The 23,263-nt window shown below is 34.9% G+C and overlaps 1 pseudogene; it reads right to left on the reverse strand.

Moving 5' to 3' along the window:
- Positions 1 to 1,865: 1,865 nt before the first annotated feature.
- On the reverse strand, positions 1,866 to 8,635 carry LOC111366184 (annotated as a pseudogene).
- Between the last annotated feature and the right edge of the window lie 14,628 nt (positions 8,636 to 23,263).

A 23,263-nucleotide genomic window follows, 5' to 3' on the forward strand; every position in this document is an offset into this window, starting at 1 on the left:
ACATGTGCCTCAATGAGTCTCTATCACAAGCTTCGCATCGACCAATTGCTTTACACTGTTTGATTTACACAACTTGGCAACCTATTGCTTTGCACGTTTGATTTTTTGTGTTAACAGTACCTCAATTCATTTTTGTTAGTGAAATAGAAATGGAAATAGGGAAATGGACAAATTTATGGGCCCCATAAAATGGTCCCCCGCCTTAAAAATATTGATATCGTGTTTCCTATTAATGGCAACACATCAGGGAAGATAAGAATGAAGAACAGTTCTTCAATTAATTGGAGCTGGATATTCTAGTTGTAGACAAGATCTAAGATATGCGGATCAAAGTGGTCCATTAGTACAGATATTTAAAGATTGGCCCATTACGGACAAATGGCAAGAACGTCGCAGGCCCACACAAATTTTGGAATAAATGTCAATCATCTTAGCAAAACTCTACTTTTTCCTACACTAATCATCGGGACAATCACTTCCAACTATGGAACGCTCAGACATGGAAATCACATTTCCCTAAACCTTTTTATGGTGTAGTGTACTGGATGAAATTATGTATTTATAGTCGTATATATAACAACACATCAATTAGTCTCGAGTCATATGGAGCATAGACAGTGGCGGATCCAAGTGGTGACGAGCTACGGTGGCCGCCCTAGCTAGATCTGTCGGAAACCCTTTTTTGTTGACAGTAGTTGATATAAACATTTATATATATCTGATAATTCATATTTGTTCTCGACATATCTAGCAGCTCATTTGATTTGAGCTTCTACTTTTAAAATTGAGGTGCAAGGTTCGAATATCTTCATTACCAAATTTATTGCACAATTTTTATAGTTCTTCAATTTTTACTAAAACTAATGCCAGAGAGAGGGGACTCGTGCCTGTAACATATCATTAAGGTTATTGAAAGTTCAACCACCATGACACTCAATGAATTTTAATACTAAGTTGAATAGAATAATATATATTTTGTTTTAGTTGTTTTAATGCAATTGGATGGATTCAAACCTATGTTCTTTGCTTTGAATTATAGAAACCCTGCCACTATATCATTTGATGAAATTTGTGACAACTTCTAACAAAAATATATATGGTCAATTGTTTTCAAAATAATTATTATATTTAATTTTTAATATTTTATTACGGTCAACGGTTAACCTCCGCTCGTGCTCACTCGAAATTCTAGATTCGCCACTGAACATAGACCACACAATTCATTTCCTTCTAGGGTTCAGCAGACAAGATTTGTACAAAGGTTCTACTTTTGTGGGGACGGGAGATTGGGATTTGGAAAAAGCCTTCTTGTCAGAAGAATTCTTGACATGGGCTTTGATAGCCTCGAGCCCCGCATGAATATTTAATTGGAAGGAAGAAGCGGCCCCACCCCCCAAACGTGAGGATCGGTCAGGGCCTCGGTTGCCCCTTTCTTTGGCACTGCAGCTCTGTCCTTGGGATTTATGTTTGGGTTCATTGAAAATTGCCTATAATTTGTCACAAATTTCAAACTTTATTTTTACCACATATGCATACTTGCCATCCCTTATTGTTTATAAATTTCATTTATTTTATTTTTGAGAACTAAAGAATATTATGTCTTAACGATAATTTTAAAGTATCCTTTAAGATCCACAGCTTGTAAGCTTGCCAAACGCGCACTCGAAATGTCAAGGAAAAAATTATTTAGACTCAAAATGAAAATACATCGAACCTTGAATAGTCTTTTTGAAGTTCGTAAAGATGAAAAACATTGCTTTCAAAGTAGTAATTGGAGCCAGGACTGAAAGTATCAAGTCGGAGTTAGGACTACATGAGCAATTCATCATAAGTCATTCCCCAATTCTATACGTAACAATATATATGTTTCGCAAAATCTCCTTCACAAAAACAGAATTGCATCATCAATCACCAATCGAAATACTGGAAAAATAACAGTTTCATTTTTAACCTAAATACACAGCCATTAAAAAGAGCTCTGTAAACAAATATGCAAGCTCATCTTTACTCCAGCTCATATAGGTCAATAAAAGGAAGAGATTCAGACATTGCAAGATCTCTAGAAACGTCAAACGAGAACACGGACCAATAAAACCCAAGAAAACGCTACTACAATTTAGGTGGAAAAACTAAAAACTTAATTCGACAAAGCTGACGGTTGCTGCACGATAATTCTTGTCATCTCCATTTTATTGATCTCCATAGAAACCTGATTTTCATTGCTGCCAGCTTCTTGAAATAACTTAACGCACAAGAATCTGCATTTCGAAGAAGAAAAGGTCATCCAACTGTTCGACTTGAGGTTTCGAGAACGAGCAAAAAGATTTTCCAGTTTTCAATGCTCTTACAACATATAAGACCTAGGAGATGCAACCTATCAAGCTGCAGTTAGCTTTAATTAAGCAGTGTAAGATCAGGCAACAGGCGTTGATCACATATACCTGACCAGCAAACCAGAGGAATTAAGAGAATGCTGAATACACAAACACATTAAAAAATGTGGGTATTTGGCTCAAAAACAAAAACCACCAATACACACACACATATATATATATATGAAAATGATTATCCACCAATTAAATGGTGTGCCATGTAACCGTTGCTTAACATAAGCTAAGCACCAATTCTTAGGAGATTATTCCTGTATATATATATATACAGGAATAGCTAGACCATTTAGATTTATCACATTTCCAGTTTACAGGAGGGACTAGAAAATACAAAAAAATAACCAAAAACTAAAATTTTTACATTATACTATTAGTGCGTGTTTGGCAAAGCTTAAATTATAATTAAGCTGGTAAAACCCATTTTTCATCCAAACATTCTATGGACCCACAAGTTATTACCCACTTTTTATCTACACATTACGTGGGACCTGCAGCTTAAATTATAATTGAAGCACTCCCAAACAAACACTAAGTATAATGTACCAAACATGCACTGTTCTTATGACAAATCATGGAATAACTGAAGCCAGTAAAAATTATGTAAATTTGAAGACCATTTAAACTTTCAAAATTTTCCCCTTGCTCTTCAACCCTCGCCAAAATAAGTTACATTTTAGATATTTCTGCTCCAGTAATTATGATAATGAGATAAGAACAGTTGCCTCTCATTTCCATGCAAATTTTAAAATAAAAAAACTTTTAGAGATGAAATACAAAGAGTAGTTATTTGTAAAACATAGCAGCTACAACTACCAAGAATTGAAATTTCTGTGACCCCATCGATAAAACATGATCAATTGCCTTTTCCCCAAAGGCTTTGCAGTTGATGTTCATAACTTCCCTTGTGATGCAATAACACAAGACACAAAAGGATCTGAAATCACTTGAGTTTAAGGAGAATGTGATGAAAAGGAAGTATACAACACCCCACAACCTTCACAACCAAGCCAAATGATAGAACCATTACCTAAAATATCCCAGATATGTGGCAGCCCGAAGTGCTCCAAATTAAGAACAGGAGAACACAAAGGGCCCAGACAGCTTGCAGCAACAAAGGAACAACTCAGAAACTCCACAACTCCCAACAGATGGAAGAGACTTTTGACTGGAAAGACTTGACTTAATCAGGACACTGTAAGAGGTTCCAACTATCTACTTGCTTCACTGGTCAAATTTCATCTCCGTATATCTGCACAGAGCATTTTAGAACAATCAGTACATATATTGAGGTTAATACAATTCATATTGCATTGGAAGACCCCACATCCCGATATCACTTTTCCGCATGGAACAGGAATGTCAACTTGCCTGCGAGGATTCTTTTGCCTCTGCCCAAAGTTATCATTTGCAACCTCTGCCAGAAAAAAAATTGGGGGGTGGGGAATAGGGCAGCCACCTAGGAGAAAAAAGTGCAAGAAATTACAATTCATTATATCTTACCAGGTCCCTGTCTGGGGTTACAGTCATTACTGTCTTTAGAAGTACTGGTCTCTTTGCTGCAAACAAAATCAAAGTTTAACTGTTTGTTCCATTAAACTTGGATGTTGAATCCATTCACCAAAAACAGTTGTAAATAAAAGCAAAGCTTCAGGCATTAAAGAGAATAAAGCCAGACAGCACAACAGCTAATGGAAGGTAAAGTAAATATAAGTACTGTCCAATTCGAGACTGAAGTCCCCAGAGAAAGGTAATGCAAGCAGAGAAGAAAAGACCATGGATATTCAAGCAAGAACTATCCTATCCACCTGGAAGTGGACACTGCAGATGACGTCGGTCCAGATGGGCGAGTATGATATGAACCATCTACGGATAGATATGCAGAATACTTTGCCCCCAGTGTGCCCGCAGCACCAGCAAAAACTGGTAGCCTGAATGTCAAAAAAAAAAAAAAAATGAAAATCATTAAAAACCTGAATGTAATTTATAAGTTGGCATACTAAAATATACAACACAATCTGGGGGCTTCATGAGAGTCAAAAATCAAATCATAATAAAACAAAAAAGTTTATGCATGTTGAGACAACCAAATCAGTGAATAAATATGTAAGAGAAGGGCTCGACAGAAGTAGATAGATAACGGGTGCAGGGGTGTTCTCTACTTCTGTGTTGGAAAATTTAATAGTTACCAAGTCATTTCAGAATTTCCTAAACCAAGATGAGGTTGAGCAACATATCCAGGGAAGGCCATGCCAACAGCAGGAACCCCAATACCACCACCAGGATGCTGGCCTCCAAATTGCATGACTGCATTCCACCCAACAACAGGAGTCACATGAAGCTAGCAATCAAGCAAAGGAACACAAAAGCATAGCATGGACCTAAATAGTAATTTCAACCCGGATATATTCCGGAGAAATCCCAGCTCGAACCAAATTTCACAATGTTAAAAACAAACTCTTTATTATTATTATTTTTTAATACGTCACATTTCCATAGAAAGCAATAAGTTAAATATGAAGGAATAGCAGAGAGTTAAGTATACCATAAAGCACTACTTCCATAATATTTCTCAAAATACCCTGTTGAAATGACTTCGAAAGTACACAAAGCAATATTCCCAAAAACCCCCTGAATACCATTCTGGATAATAATATGGTGTTTGATCTGATTGTGGAGTAAGGTTAGATACATATTACAAATCCAAACCTAATGGAAATTACAATTACATCAGTGTATCATACGCTTCACAATTTCTGTAAGAAGTACATCGTGATTGTACCAAAATTGAAATTGTTAATTCTTATACAAATTTATCCAAATAAAGCCAGTTTAATGAATGAATAAATTCTAAGAACTCTATTGGGTTAACTTAAAAATCTCCCCTGTCCCTTTCTGACAGCTAGTTGTACCTGGCAAGAAAGCTGGGAAGTTTTGATCACCATGACCACTGCCCATATTCCCAGAGGCTCCCATAACCTGAACATCCCCATTTAGAAAGGATCCCCTTCTACTGCCTTTAACACTTCCTTTCTCTTTAGCAACCAAAGCAGTCTTCGATTTACTAGAGTCTGAGAGAGATTTCAGTTCTTCAGTTTCAAACGAATTTGCAGGCACAGCTGCTTTAGGGGGAGAAGAAGCTTGTGATCCACTGGTGGGATGCTGCAGATACTGCTGACCAGAGGCTTGCACAGAAGATAGACCTTGACCTTGACCAGGATTCTTCTGAGCAGTTTGTAGCAGAGTTGCTGGGGGAACCCTGTTTTCCTGATTATTAGAAACTGGTTTATATGCCATTTGTGCTAAGGAAGCCATTGTTCTCCCTTTACCCCTTGACTGCTGCAGTTGAGTCGAAATAAATGATGGTGAACCAGATGGCAGATTTTGCAGAGCGTTCATAGGCTTCTCAGCCACTGCAGAAATCGAATCATCAACACAAAGCGTATCCAAGCCAATGGAGTCCACTATAATCTTTCCGTGCACCCTCACAGAGGATTGAGCTAAAGTAGAACTCTTATCAGCAATAGATGGCTGAATATTTTGATTAGTTGTGCCAGCTTGTACATTACTCTTCAGCAGCAAAGCAGTATCTTTTGTGGAAGAACCAGAGGGATAAAATAGAGGAGAGGCAATGCTCAAATTAGATGCAAACATTTGTTTCCTAGGAGGAAATGCCTCAGATTCTACACTTGGGATGGGTGCACTTGTTCTCCCAGTATTAACACGTGAAGGCTTTTCAACTGATTTTATAGATCTAAACTAATGCATAGCATGGATAAATAATATGAAGAACATAGTTCCCAAAAAAAAAAAAAAAAAATTGCATAGGAACAGATGATTTTACTCACTGTTTGTTTAGTGTGAGATGCGCATCATTTTTGTTCTTGAAAGATGGCTGATACCTTCTAGGTCCTCGTCCCCGGACACCTTTCACTGCACTGTTCTGATTCTTATCACTATTCTGATTGTTACTATTATTATTGTAAACTCTGGCCCTATTTTCTCGGGCATATCCACGATCTGAAACTCTATTTCTTCCACGACCACGAGACCCACCCCTGGAAGTCTTCCTACGCTGGAAAAATACACATTATTATCAGGCAATAAGATCAGTAAAAGTGTGCAGCAAAATATATGCACAAGTATAAATCTGGTAATAAACCATAGCAACCGATTGGCATGTTCACCTCTTCATAATGCCATTCATGTGTTGTCAGCTCTTCAAACTTATCGTGCCCCCATTTACTCTTGTTTTTAGACTCCCATAACTTTCTTCCACCAAGAGTTCACCTAATTACAAACAAAATTCAAAATTAATAAGATATTTATTTCTTGAAAAGATCTAAAAGTTCATTACCATGGTTAGATAAGAACATTCATCCCAAAAAGCTACATGGACAGAATTTTAAAAGATCGACTTACAAGATGGGGGTTTGCATCATAGCAGAACATCCCACTTCACTACTTACATGAAATATGCGTGTAGTTCACCCGATTCACCAAGGACAGCTGAATTTTAGCTTTTATGCCTAAATGTTTCCCATAGATATAATCATCATACCTTAGAATGGCATTGTTTATCAGAACCCTAGAGAAAATAAGCTCGAAACCACCAAATTCTGGGCAACTACACATGACAGGGCTGCCCCATAGTTCAAAATGCATCCCATCCTCGCCTTGAATGTCAGAAGGCTGTTATAATACTAAAAGCACCAAAATGGAGATTAAAAGAGCATATAGGAGTGTGCAGACGATGGTTTTACAACCCAAGACGAATATGATTAAACCAAAGGTAAATTGTCTGTTCTTGAATATCTCTGTCAGCGTGCAATGATGTGAATTTGGTTGTTTTATCTTTTGACTAAGGGCCTTGCTTTTGATTTTGTGCCTTCAAGCTCGTCTTCTCCAATTCTGATTGTGCTTGGCTTCTAATCCTTTTACCTGTTTTATTTTAAGGTTTCTGTTTACCTGTTAACCTCTTAGGCCCTTTGCATATGTAATCCCGATAGTCCCAGTCTGCTGGATTGGTTAAGATGTCCTTCTACTACACACCATTCTTTATAGTTGAGTTAAACAAACAATAACAACTCTTTACGCCTCTTAACCATATCAGACAGCCTATAATATCAATTTAATAAACTATATCTTATATACATCAATTTAAATAACTTTGATAACATGTGAATACCTGTGTCGTCCACCAGCATAGTCACGAAACCTATCATCATGCATGTAAAATGCGCCCGCCATGGGCACTGCATATGGCTGGATCTCCTTCTTCTGCTCCTCCTGGTTACCATCATCAATATGGCTATCATCATTAATCTCACTCACATCGTTCCTCGACCCTCTTTTCTCCTCCAACTCTCCTTCAACCCCTCCATTATCTTCTATCTTTTCCATCCACACCACTTCAATCTCTGCGCCTCCACTCTCCTCATACTCTTCCTCTTCCTCTTCCTCTTCCTCTTGTACATACTCCTCGTCCTCAGACTCTTCCTCATACTCCGCCGCCGCACCTTGACCCCCCATCGGATTCGATCTGCCGCACCGCTTTCGCTCTCCGCTCCCCTTCCTCTTCTCCTTCCTCTTCATAATCACTAGCCTCTCTCCCCCGGATCTTCAATGAAAGCTTCGCCTCGTCTGGATCACTCTCATACTCCACCTCCGGCGCCATCTGCTTTCCACTCATAAATCAAGCAAAACAAATAAAAACAAAAATCTTTCACATCACTCACTCAAACATCAATAAAAATTCACTTTATAATTTGTTCCGAAATCGATACAACAACAGATTTAGGGAATTGATCTGAGATTTTAACAACAGTAAGGTCTATGAGCGGAAATCCCAAAATTATTATTATTATTTATTTTTCGATACATTTCAATGGGGGATTTTTTTGGGGAAAAAGATATATGTACACAATACAATCGAATCTTATACAAAATGTCGACATGTCTTGTAGTCAAAATACCGGCAGCCCATTCAATTCCAAAATACCATGAAAATCTCGCCAGCTCACAAATTAATTGAATAAACCCCCAAAATTGGCCAAAAGCACTCTGTCCCAAATCAAACCCTCCCCTTCATCTTGTACTCCCCTCTCAAGATCCGTACCTCCAAGGTTCAACTAGAGAAATCTCGCCGGCACATCTACCTCCGACCAAGAAAAGACAGTCGGCTGAGATATAGCTACGTGGAGGGGAAATTTTTCTATTTGGCCTCTTACTATTCTGAAAATTTTCCTAATGAAATGATTGTTTCTTAATATATATCACAATCTTTTAAACTATTTTATTTAATATTTATTCTATTTTAAATTTTAGCATATAGATTCATTCTTCGATCAAATATATTAGGATAATCTATAATATATTGTTCATATTTTTCATTAAGCTTGTATTTGACATCCATTTTTATAGAAAAATGAATTTTAAAATATTATATTGATAGGAAATATGTGAATGAAAAATAAGGAAAAGTTTTTAATTTACATGTAATATTATTTTAATTAAGAATATGTGGTTAAAAAGAAGAGAGAGAAAAATGTATTTTGATAAAAATAAAAATCAAACGGAACATAAGTATATTATATTTTTCAGAAAATGCATTCATATTTTTTTAATTGTGAAATAATATTTTTTTATTTCTTCTAAAAAATTTTCTAACAAATTATATAATCCTTCAATTGTATATCCTAGCATTAATATAAATAATCATTAAATCATGCAATTAATCCCTTTGATTCTCTAAGATCTAAAAATATTCATTCTAATTTTAGTAAAAAATTAATAGTTTTACCTTAGTTTTGATCTGGATCTTTATTCTTAGATCCCAGTGACCTTTGAGCTTCTGAATGTGTAAATTGCTTCCATCAACGGCCTCCTACCTGTACGGAATGTTTACAATTTCAGCTCCTTGCTCTCACTGTATCAATTCTAAATAATAAAATTCTAAACTTCTTTTAAAGAAAAACTCTATTTTTGCTAAAATATGAAGGAAACTTTCTATTAGATCCTTCAAGAACCTATGAGAATAAAGATTTAGAAACTTATATTTATATCAAAATATTGAAATTTTATTTCTGTCAGAACTTATACAAAATTTCTATTTGGTATACAAGGATTTCCAAAAAAACTGATTTTTCAGACTGAAGATGGCTTAAGAGTGGGTATTGATTACAATTCGAGATTTCAAGAAGATTTCTCTCTATTACAATGTCTCTATTTATACAAATATATGAGACTCTATTATTGATCTATTACATCAGCAAAGGCACACTTGCCTTTCTATTATTGTCCTCCTTAGACCTACATCTTCACATGCTGCATCTGATTAAAGGAGCTCCATTATTGTCTTCCTTTTTCTTTATCTCCGCATGTTTTTTTTCAACTTTTTATTCAAAGAGCATCTTTCTATATTATTATCATTTATCTTTTATGTCTTCCATGCAATTGGAGCACTCTCTTAACCGGCATGATTCTCTTATAGTGGTGGAACATCCTGAAAATTGATATATTTCGAATTTTGTAATGTAGTTCTTCAAGATTTCTGATTTTTTATGTCCTCCATTTGATACAAGCATCCAGTTTTCATACTGGCACAAGCATGAAAAATTTTTATCAAATAAATTTTTAACAATATTGTATATAACTTTAATTCAAAGTGCTCTTCTATGTCTGATTCACGACTTTGTCACTGTTGAAATTTTTCTTTCATTCTCTATAACGTCTATTTGGAAATTGGCTGCAATAGATCCAATTGAGATTATATGTTCAACTGGATAGTAAACAACTCCATCATATTCAAAACTTATTGAATAAAATTTCAAATATATTTTTCGTCCCTTGGTAAATCTTGATACTTCTTTTATAAATATGTCATCAAATTTTGAAATTTCAATCAAATCTTTTCTTGGATATATCAAATTCATAAATCCATAGTTTGTCATAATTTTTATAAATAAAAGGTCTCCTCCTTCCATAATTGTTATTCTGAGATAAACATTATTTCTCGAAAAAATGAAATATGAATCACTTATTTTTATTTCATAAGCAATTCTGACTATTTTGGCATACGCTTCTTCTTTTGGATCTAAAGGGATCGTATCATCTTGGTCTATGATGTTGATAGTTTTGGAATCTTTTTTATCTCCATATATTACCACATTTTTATTGACGATATTGAAATGGAATATGTTTTTTTATCAGTTGGTATATTGTCACGTCTAGATCCACTGCTGCTTCTAGCTATCACTGTTTGGTATTGATTTGGAAAACTCATTTCTGAGCTCTTTGGTATATCCGTCTCAGACAGTATATCTTTTAATTGTGCTGCAATAGCATCAACTTGATTTTTGAGTTTTATGGACTCTTTATGATGCTCGGTAGTGATATTCAACAATATTTTTTTTATTTGAGTTGAACATCTCTGAGATTTGTGTTGTTCCAGTATTTACGTCTTCGAATTCTTCTTTGAGAAAATATGTCATTTTTTTTATATATATGATAGATTAGTATAACTCCATGACCCTGACTTTATCCATTAGCAAATTCTATATTTTTGCTGAGAAAATTTGCAAGAAAACTATTAACTCTTTTAATATGAACTATATCAAAATTATAAAATGCTAAATAAACTTATCATCTATAGAGCCTTCTGTATTGAGATTCTGATGGTAGTTTATTCCTGACTAATCATGCAACTTGAGAATTATCAGTCTCAACAGTATATTTCTTCAATAGTAAGAATAATGAGAACTTTTTTATTCCTCTAATAATTACTAGTAATTCTTTCTCATTAGTAGTATAATTTATTTTCGTTTGATTAAAAGTTTCACTTGAATATCTACAAATCTTATTTAAATCTTTTTTAATATTGCTACCCAATATTTATTTGAGGCATCAGTATTAACAATCAAATTATTTTTTTCATCTGGTAATCTTAATTTTGGTAAATTTTTACATTCTTCTTTTAATGATTTAATTATTACCGTATGCTCTTCCTTCTATCATTTAGTATTTATTTTTCTAAATAAAACTTGTATTTTATACTTTTTCTTAGAAAGATTTTCAATAAATCATTCTGCATAATTTAAATATCCTAAAAAATTTTGTATTTGTTCTTTAGATTCTAATTTATCTGAAAAACTTTATATCTTTTTAGATATATGGGTCAACAATTTTATTCATCTTTTATCTATCCATAATTCAATAAAATATATTTCTTATTTTTCTATTATAGATTTCTTTTTAGAAAGTACAATTTTTTTTTGTACATTCATTTATGAATTGGATTAAATGATTCCTATGTTCTTTTTTACTATTAGAATATATCAGTATATCATCTATATAAACAATTAGAAATTCATTAAACTTTTTAAATATATTATCCATTTTTTTTATATATATTTATGGTGCATTTTTTAATCCAAATGGCATTACTAATCATTCATATTTTCCTTGAAGTGTACTAAATGCAATATATTGTATACTATTTTTTTCCATTTTTATTTGCAAAAATCTCGATTTACAGTCGAATTTAGAATAATATTGTTTTCCTTTGGCAATGTTTTAATAAACTTCTTTATCCGGTAAAAAATATCCATCAAATTTAGTATATTTATTTAGTTCTTTATAATTTATAATCATTCTAACTTCTCCTCTAATCTGTTCAGAATGTTTTATAATCATAAAGGCTGGACTACTATAAGCATTACTTGTTCTTATAAGTTTCTGTTATAACAATTCTTTTATCTGATTTTTAAATTTTTGTGTATCTTCCATAGTATACATCAATGGTCTGACTCTTATTATAACATTTTCTGTCAATTATATTGTGGTTTTAGGGTGATGTGGTTTCCAAAATAACAATGAATTTTCTCCATAAACTTTTTCTAATTATTCAATAATTTTTCTATACTTATTTTTATTCCCATTTTAAAAACTTTTTTATACAATATTTTTTATTTTTTATTTAATTAAATGTGATTTATTTTTTCTCCCATTTATCACCACGCTGGGCTGGCAGAACTCCATAAACTCTAATTCTCTTGAAATTTTTAATAAATGTCCACAAGATATTTGTAACATTATCATATAATTATTTTGTTTATAATATTGAAATTGTTGTATAAAGTCATTTCCTAATAATACATCACATTCTAATTTATCATATTTATAAATTTTATTTATTGTAACTTGTTTACTTCCAAAAATTATACTAACTTTATCAGCACTATTAATTATCTGGGTATTTTCTCCTGTGACTCAAGTTATTTTTATATTACTATTATTATTCCATAATTTTATCAAAAAACTTTTAAATATTGTTATATCACTTCACGTGTCTATTAAAACAAAAGTTGTTATATTTGTTCCTATAATAGTGATTTGTATATAAACAGCTAATGAAAATTTTATCGGATTATTCATTTAGTTCTTTTTACATAATATAGTTTGTTCATTATGCACTATATATAATTCTTCTTTTTTTATACTATACTCTTCTAATCCATTTAGAAAACTCATTCCTAAAAGTATATGGGGGTTTATATCCATACTTTTATCTATATAACACAGTACTAAAAGATCTATTCATGCTATTTTTATTGGTACATTGACTTTCAAATCTGTAATATGTACTTGTCCATCAAAATGTACATATCTATATGGATCAGTTTTATGAGTTATTAATCCTTTATTTCCAATTGAAGCTATATGATATTCACTAACTCCTGTATCTATTAATATATTTGGTCCATTTATATTTTATATTCTATTATAATATTTTCTTTCTATTTTCATATTTCCAGCATTCCTATATAGTTTTACTTCTTTTATATGATTAAAATTTTTAACTAGTTTTTATTAGATATTCTAAGACTTTTTGATCTTTTGATTAATTTTTCATCCTTAAATGTTATATTATTAGAACATTCTTTTTCATTTAATTTTGTTATTTCAGGTTTATTTCTTATTATACTAAATTCATATTCTTCCTAAATTAAACTTATTTGTTTATTTGGTTATATTATTTTACTAATATCCTTACATTCTTTATGTATTTCAATATAAGATTTATTGGAATAAATGTTTTCATAATTAGAATTGGCAAATGTGTATAAAACTCTATACTCTATAGTCATAATTTAATCATCTTGTTGCATGATATTATTTCTATGCAGTTTAAAATGCAATCCTAAAATTTCATTAAAATTTATATCTTTCAATGATACACAATATTTTGGGTAACATGTAAATATTATTTTTTGATATGCCAGATTTTCTTCTATTGTTCCTAAATGGCTATATTTTAAATTTATTATTCTTCCATCATGTAATATTATAGTTAAGGGTGAGTCTATTCATTCTCTGAATAATAATTTAAACATTATTTGTATTCATGCTAAATAAACATATTGAATTTTTTCACTTTATTTTTTACTAACATTTTTTAATAGTTCTTCAACCATATTTTTTGTTAAAAATTTTAATTTATACTGTCTATATGTTGTTTTTACATTTATGATTTTTTTTATTTTGTGATATTTATTTATTGCTATCATTTCTCTTTTCCAAATTCTATTTAAAACTTCACATTTCCCTATTTTTAAATCTAAAGATAATTTTTGTAATTTTCTAAATTTATTGTTATCAAAGATGACTTTTAATCCATATCCTTCATATTATTATATATTTATATTATTACTTTCTATTTCCTCTATTTTTTTATTCAGATTCTGATTCATCATCCACTATTTCACTTATATAAACTTCTTGATTATAATATTCTTCAATATCTAATATTTCACTTAATTCATCGTTTATTTTTAAATATTCTTTTTGTAATATTTTAACTTTTTTTTATCACAATCAGGGCTTATATGACTTATTTCTCCACAATTCAAACATTTTCACTGGCTTTTATTTTTTTGTTGACCAATGAGATATTTTTTCTTTTATAATATTTTTTTAGGTTTTATATATTTTTTATTAAAATTTCTAAATTTTTAAAATTTTTATTTTTATATTTTCTTTTATTAACCCTTTTTTCAGGATTACATCCCCACTATATAGGATTTTCCATATTTTCATAACATATTCTAGTTAATTTTCATAATTTTTTTCAATAATTGTCTTTGTTGACATATATATGCAAGTCTTTCAAATAAATTTTTTATTCTTAAACCTATAGTTCTAGGTATTCCAACATTGTCTCTAACATATTTTTCAAATTCTATTTTAAAATATATTCTCTACGAACCTGGTAATTTATTATAGTAAATATCTCGGTATACTTATTGATTTTCATTACTGTAAAATTGAACATAATAATAATTTCTAAATTCACAACTGTATTCTTTAATTTTACACATATCACATATTGTTAAATTTATTAGTTTAATTTTAGTATTATCTTTTTCTCTTATTTATTTTCTTTCAGCATTTATTATCCAACTTTCTCCTAAAAATTCATTTGAAATATATTATACTAACTTTTTTATACCTTGTTTATCTGATTTTATTATTTCTATTTGTACATTTATTTTTATTAATGTTTTTGTATTATTACTTATTCCTTCCCATCGATTTCTAACATCTCCTTCAAAAGATACTATTAAAAAATCTATTTTTCTTTCAGTATTTTCTCATGTGTCATATTTATTATATAAAAAGAATAATATCATTGAATCTACCCAAGTTAATAAGACTTTTTTAGTATCTATTTTATAATTTAAATCTAATTTTGTTCCTCCATGGTTAATAGATTTATCGTAATTATCATTTAACTCTAATCTATCTCTATATTTATTTCCTTTAGGTGGTTCTCTATCTCTTATTTTATCATAAAATTGTATATATCGTTTATTATATATAGGTATATAACTTTCATCTAAATATTGTAATTCTTGTTTAGAAGTTCCTATTGGATTAGGTCCTCCTCCAACATGCATTAAAACTTGGTATTCACTTATATCACTTAAACTTAATTGATCAAAATTTTCTATAAGTAAATCTAATTCCTCATTCATCTTTATTTTCTTGATTTTCTTTTATTTTTAATTTTCCTAATATTTTTTCTCTAGATCCTTCATCTTCTTCTAATATTTTAGGTAATATATTTTTTTAAAATTCATCATCAATACTTCCTGTCTCTATTATTATATTTTCTTTCTCGATATGTTTCTTTCCTATTCAAATAATTTCTTTTTCTATTAATTTTTTTATCTATTTTATTTTCTTTATTTTTATTATTCTCTTTTATTTCTCTAATTTCAATTTTTAATATATTTATATCATTTATTGTTTCTTTTACTTTATTTCTTAGATCTTGTACATCATTTATCAACATTTTTATTTATAACTTTAATTCTTCCATATATTCACTTATTGACATATTAAATTTTTCTGATCATTTTTCTAACATATAAGTCAATTTACATCTTTTATCTTATTTTTTTGTCTATCATTATTCCAAATCTTCTATTAGCTATATCTGTATTTACCATTTTTTCTTTTACTATATTAAAATATTTACTTTCAAGTCTTAATCTTTCACATTTTAATTTTATTAATTTTTCTTTTGTTTGACTCTTATTCGTTTTGGTATTAACACTATATCTCGTATTTCTTCTTGTATTTTTTTCATTTTTATAAGTAATCTATTTAATTTCAAATCTGTATTCTTACTTGCACTCATACTTCTCTTTATAATATAAATTAATCTCTTCATCTTCATATTCTTTAATAATTTTTTCATACATATATATTTCTTTTATCAATCATATTATTAATTTTTCTAATATTTGTTCTTTTATTTCTTTACGTAAATCTTTAACTATTGTTAATGTCATTATTTTTAATTTATTAGAAATATGTTTTAAAAATATATAATTCCCTCTTCCTTCTTCTAATTTATAATAATTATCTATTTTTTCTTATTTTAATTTCCATGATCTCTATGGCTCTGATACCAATTAGTAGGTGCTACTTAGAGCGAACAAAAATCAAATAAATCTATAAACAATAAATCTATCAAGTAATATTTAATTTTAAGGACTAAAATGTAAGATTTCTTTATTATATTAACTTGTTATGCAATATTCAAAATGAGGGGTATTTTAGGTATCTAAATTAGTCAAAAGTTATTTTGGAAAAAATGACCTCTTTGTTTAGGCCTTTTCCATGTATTTCCCCTCTCCAGGTTAGTAGCTATTCACTTTCTGTTTCGTGTGTGAGAGACATTGAGGGCGCTAATTCCTTCTCATGCCCCGTCGCTAACTGTGAAATCACCCACACCCATCACTGGTGACACATTATAATAAAGATACTGCAACTAGTATTATCTCTGAAAAGCTTTGGGCTTTACCTGATACTTTGAAAAATCAGTGACTCGGTGAGTATACTTGGTAAACTCCATTTCGAACAAAGTGGGTTTGGACAAATTATACTACTTGAGTTTAGCTTGTTGAAGTGGTGGAATGGGTTTTGTGTGTACATTTATACTACTTGAGTTTAGCTTGTTGAAGTTGTGGAATGCTTCATTTATGTGGTGTTAGGACATCATACGAATTTTTGTGTGGAATGGATTTTATTTGTACATTTATACTACTTGAGTTTAGTTTGTTGAAGTTGTGGAATGCTTCATTTATGTGATGTTAATGAATTCTTGTGTGGAATGAGTTTTATTGTACATTGATACTGCTTGAGTGTTGAAGTTGTGGAATGCTTCAGTTTTGTGATGTTAGGATCTCATATAATTTCTCGTCTGAAATGGATTTTTTTGTGTACATTTATAATGCTTGAGTTTAGTCTGTTGAAGCAGTGGAATGCTTCATTTTTGTGGTGACTATTATAGTCTCTAGATACACGTGCTCAATTAGGGCACGAGTGACTATTATAGTCTCTAGATACACGAGAGAGAGCATATACACCGTAAAACTCGATGGTTTAACAACTTTATTGAGAACAAGTTCCTCAAATCCTATAAGGGAGTAAAAATTTAGAACAAGAAGAAAAATTAACAAAATTGGTTTGAAATTATGAAATTAATTTCAATGACAAGATGCAGTAAGAATACAGAATCCATTCTCTTAATAAGATTTCTTGGAAGCAAGAGCCCATGACAAACCAAAAAACAAAGTTAAAGATTAACATGCAAACCCAGAATCACTATCGTCAATAAGAAAACCTTTAGACTTGTTATTCAGGATTTTTTTTTAAATATCGTTATGAAATGAACGTAGGAGTTTGTCGCTAGGTATTTGTGATCAACGAAATGGGTTAACTGTATTATCATATGCATTCCCCACATGTACATATGCTTGCATTTTAAAACACTATTTGTTGACCCCAGAAAATGTTGTCAACAGATGCCAGACCCACCACACACACGTAAACAAAAGTCCAACACGCTAAGACACGTAGATGGTCTGAAACGGACAGATCAAGGGGGTGGGAGTAGCTCAACGGTGCGGGATGAGAACGTTCGAAATTTAGCGGGATGTTCGTTAACCGATTGTACAATAATTACCAATCGATGTTTGTAAATGTGTATGTAAATATTCGTAAATTCGTATTGTGTTGCAAGACAATAAGAAAGAGAGAGTAAAGTGTGGTTTCTTGTATTGATTCTTGTATTAGCCTTTGTATGGGGTACATGGGGGAGTATTTATAGTGTCACAAGTTAGATCGTGACCTTTGGTTCGGGGTACACGTGGCCTCATCCGGTTAATTTATATGTCAAATCGTAGGCATCACACGCACCTAGCCTGCTATACATTTAGTGATTGGCAGAGCCGCCTCTACTAATAACAAGACTTAACATTTATACTCATGACAAACATCCTATCAATCATTCTAGTAAGATCTTTGTGCAGAGGATCTCTTGGAAGAAGTGTCTATGGAAGATATTGCTTTGTGCTTTGGAGGCTGCCACCTTGGCTACAAAGCTTCGGCCAATAGGGCCTCGTCCACCTTCAAAGGGCCTCGACATATGGGCTTCGGAAGCTTCTCAAGAGGAAATGATAGATGGGCCTCGCTATATATTGGCCGGGGCTTCTGTGGAGCTCAGTTTATGGGCCTCGACTATGTAAATCACCTTGACTTGAGTGCCATGTGGTTCGACATGAGTACGCTGTGGGCCCCGGTGGGTTGCCCAAGTGTGCAAACACGTAACAATAGTTCCCCAAGTCCGAGTATAGTCATTTATTTAATGCGAGGACTTCGGTGAAGTAAAGTCAATTGGTTAAATCGAAAGAAATTTTTGGAAATTTTTTGTACCCCAAATAATAGTCCCCCAAGTCCGAGTATATATATTTATATCATGGTTGGAGTTAAAGATGTGCTGTTGTCGAGGAGTGATGACAATGATGAAGCCGAGGTGGTCGAGAAATCGAACCTACGGTGCTTGCTATGGCTGAAATGTGATGAAGTCGAGGTGGTTGGGAAACCGAACCTACGAGACTTGATGGCTGAATGATGAAGAGGAAGTCGAGGTGGTTGGGAAATCGAACCTGCGAGGCTTGATGGCTAAATAATGAAAAGGAAGTCGAGGTGGTTGGGTAGATGGCAGAATGATAAAGAGGAAGCCGAGGCGGTTGGGAAACCGAACCTGTGAGGCTTGATAGCTAAATGATGAAGAGGAAGCCGAGGTGGTTGGGAAACCGAACCTGCGAGGCTTGATAGCTGAAATCTGAAGCACATTGACAATAATTGTTCCTCGATAGTTGTGCCAATGATTTGATATTTTGCGCATATTTTCGATGAAAGGTGGCTGAACCGTTACAACTTCCAAGGCGCCTGCTGCCATCGAATTGAAGTCGTAATCATGAGAACAACTGGAGCTTCTAGAAGTAGACGCGTTGGGGGAGGTGCATGGGAGACACGCTTTAATCTGAGGTGTAGGTTTGAAAAATCGTTTGAATTCTACGCATCGGATTCGATTTAGAATGAAGGGTCCAGATTGGATAAGCTTTGATCAGACGGTTGGGGTTCTTCCTGACCTCTTATAAAAGGCAAGAGACCCCCATTTTACTGGATTTTGTACCTTTTGCAATCTGATTTTTCTTCCAAAGCTTAAGTTTTTCGGCATTGAAGCTGTTTGTTCCCTGGTTTTTCGTCCGCATTCCATTGACGTAGTTATTCCCATAGGTATTTTCATAGAAATCCCTTGTATTGCATTCTTAGTCCTTTTCTGAAATGGAGTCCATCTTGGGTAGGGAGTTGGTCACTGTCGCGTCATTCGGTCAGGGGGCTAGTTACAGGGGGGACTCCGAGGTTGAGCAGTATGCTATGACCGAGGAGGCAGTAGACTACAGTGTAGAGTGGGGGGTGTCTAGAGTCCCTTCGAATATGACAGGGAAGAGGTTGGGGGAGATTAGGGAGAGGTACTGTGTACCTCATTATGTAGAGATGTTAGTATCCGAAGCCCATGAGTGAACTTGCTATCCGAGGCCTGGATGTGTGGTGGTGAGCGAATACCTATTTAAGGTAGGTATGTGTCTTCCTCTGTACCCCTTCTTCAGGGCGGTGTTGAGAAACTTTATGTTGCCGCCGACGCAGGTTCTACCAAATGGATGGAGCCAATTGGTTGGCTCGTGCTTCCTATGGAAGGAAGTGTCACTTGGAGAGGATATGCTTCTCCACGTCTTCATGACCCTATTCTAGCCTAGGGTAATAGGTAAGGAGTCAAGGGAGTGGTATTACTTAACTCCTTGGGGGGGCTCATGCTCCATTTGTGGTGGGGCTGCCTTCTTCCATTACGGGGTGAAAGGAGTCGTGGTTCTGGGTGAGGGGTAGGTGGCAAGCGGTGGAGGGAGACACAGCCCTGGCTTGCACAGTACCAACCCAGTACTACGAAGCTCGTGAGTCTCCCATCCCAAGTAGTTTGCATTCTGTATTCGAATTTCTTTTTCTAAAGGTTGAGGCTTCCTTTGCAGATAGCAGTACAAAGTTCGAGTTGAGCAAGGAGGAGTTCGAAGTGATAGAGGATATTTATAAGAGACCTCTCAAGCTTCGCCACTTCGACCACCTCATCAACCGAAGTTGCTACTTCTTTGATTTTGAACTGATGGCCTCCAAGGGTAAGAAGCTCCTATACTTGTGTACTTCTTTCCTTTTGTTTTGATGCTGATGCATTGACATATTCTGCAGACAAGTTCAAGAGGAAAGAATACCCAGCCCCTGACATGGCCTCTATACTCAGGGCCACATCCACTGTGAAGGCGAGGCCCTTGAAGCCGGGGTCGGCTGGTACCAAAGAGGTTCGGGGAAGGGTCGAGCACCTATCCAAGGACAGCAATTCAAGGGCTCCCGAAAAGGAGACACCTCAGAGGTCGGAGAAGGCCAAAGAGCCTCGGGGGAAGGAGAAGGTCCCCGAAGAGCCAAAGAAGAGGAAGCTGGTGTACATCACCAGCTCGTCAAGAAAGTTCGGGACCTCTGTGTCCCATGAAGGCAAAGAAGCTACTTAGCCGAAGCTCCTTGCAGCCACCTTGAAAGTGATAAAGATTGAAATGGTTTGACGAGCCAAGGCTGAGGAGGTTAAGGAAGAGGCTCTGCTGAGGTGGCAGAGGACGAGGCTGCCAAGCAGAGGCCTGTGAGGGTGCAAGGGAAGTCTCTGAGCTTTCTTGTCGGTAGGGAGGAGGTTTTGGCTCCAGCTTTGGTGGAGGCTCTGCCACCTGAGATCCGAAGTGCTACAGAAAGCTTCTACAAATTTTGGACGGATCAATGGCAATTGCATGCCTCCTCATGTGACGCCACAGACTTGACAAGGGCCCTTGGGAGCCAAAGTGTGAGGACCTTTGGCCTCGCACTGGAGTGCAGGCCGTTACTGACTTTCAAACGAGGACCAAGTCCTCGAAGAAGAAGATGGCCCCCCTTGCAGAGGAGCTGAAGGGAGCTAGAGGCGAGACAGAGGAAGCGAGGACCCAAAAATTTGAAGATGCTGTCAAGCTGGAGTCTACCTTGGCTCAGATCGAGGCGTTGAAGAAGGAGGTGTATGAGTCCCAGTGCGAGGTGGCCTCCTTGACTAAGAAAGTGAAGGTTTCCAATGACCACCAGTCGAAGCCTTGGAGAAGGCAAACTTGGAGCTAGCAGGGGCCCAAGATGCGTACAAGTTCTTGGAGGGCCAGATAAAGTGGTGTGTTAATGATGCGGCCAAGGTAAGGGAGGAGGCCAATGTGGCGAAGGAGGAGGCTGTGAAAGATTACATCGCCAACTTCCACAATACCGAGGAGTACAAGAGCTTCAGTACTTACTGGAGAAATTATGCTTGTGTCGAGATGATAGAGAGGGTTGAGGAACTCTACCCAAATCAAGACCTGTCACAGCTGAGGTCGGAGTTTGTGGATGAGGTGCCTCAAACCCCAACTGATGAAGCAGTTGGAGATGAAGTAGCAAAGGTAGAAGAAGGAAGTTCTGATGCTCAGGCTGCGGAGGCCCCGGCTGCTGAGGCATCTCCATCATCGTCCCTGGCTTAGGATAGTTTTCTTTTCAGTTATTTCTGATGTACTAGCCTCAGGCCCCCCCTTTTGTAATCTTGATTGAAAATCAATATAATATCTTCTTTCATTCAATGATTTTATCCCAAGTGCGTTGGCCTCGTCAAGCAGCTGAACTTAATGTTGATTGAAGAACTAAATAACTTTAACTTGGTATCCTAACTCCAATCACTTGAGCAAGTAAATTGTACGCAGGCCTCACGAGCTATGACCAATATTGGACTTAAGCAAATGAATTGTTCTTAAACTTAATAACTGTACCCTGAATGGATCCTGATTGGACCGTCTTTCAGCCGAACTGGGGATATTGCTTTCTGATTCGAAAGGTAGTTGTGTGAAGCTAGTAGTGGTTGAGCCTTATGAATAAATGGGTATAAAAGTTTGTTTTGTTCAAGTGCATGCGCCTCGGAGTTCAAACGAGATGGCCCACGATGGGACGCTGGCCTCTCTTTCGAGGTGACGACGCTTCCCAACATGGTGGATGGTTCAGCCATACTGAGGCTTCTCCCAATGGCGTTCAGCCTCGCCAAAGGGAGGCAAGTGCATGCGCCTCGGAGTTCAAATGAGGTGGCCCAGTGATGGGACACTAGCCTCTCCTCTAAGGTGACGACACTTCCCAACATGGTGGATGGTTCAGCCATGCTGAGGCTTCTCCCAGTGGCATTCAGCCTCGCCAAAGGGAGGCAAGTGCATGCGCCTCGAAGTTCAAACGAGGTGGCCCAACGATGGGACGTTGTCCTCTCCTCTGAGGTGACGACGCTTTCCAACACGGTGGATGGTTCAGCCATGCTGAGGCTTCTCCTAGTGGTGTTCAGTTTCGCCAAAGGGAGGCAAGTGCATGCGCCTCGGAGTTCAAACGAGGTGGCCCAGTGATGGGACGTTGGCCTCTCCTCCGAGGTGATGACGCTTCCCAACATGGTGGATGGGTCAGCCATGCTGAGGCTTCTCCCAGTGGCGTTCAGCCTCGTCAAAGGGAGGCAAGTGCATGCGTATCGGAGTTCCAATGAGGTGGCCCAGCGATGGGACGCTGGCCTCTCCTCTGAGGTGATGGCGTAATGTGACACAAATTCAATTATGGAAAATTTCTTTGAATCATGGAAATGTTACATAAGTTGGGAAAGACCGTCCAGCGAGGTAGTACATTCATTGATAATAGATTCGGAGGTGTTCAATGTTCCATGAACGGGGTTGTGCCTTGCCGTTCATGTCTTCAATCCAATAAGTCTTGGGTCAGATCTCCTCTCTGATTTTATATGGACCTTCCCAGTTCAGGTCCGGGGAATCGGTGCTAGGTTCCTTTGAGGAGAGGAAGACTCTCCCAAGGACCAGATCGTTGTTTCGAAATGACCTCTTCTTTACCTTTGAGTTGAAGTA

Source organism: Olea europaea, chromosome 17 (genome assembly GCF_002742605.1).
Source record: "Olea europaea var. sylvestris chromosome 17, O_europaea_v1, whole genome shotgun sequence".
NCBI classification, from domain to species: domain Eukaryota; kingdom Viridiplantae; phylum Streptophyta; class Magnoliopsida; order Lamiales; family Oleaceae; genus Olea; species Olea europaea.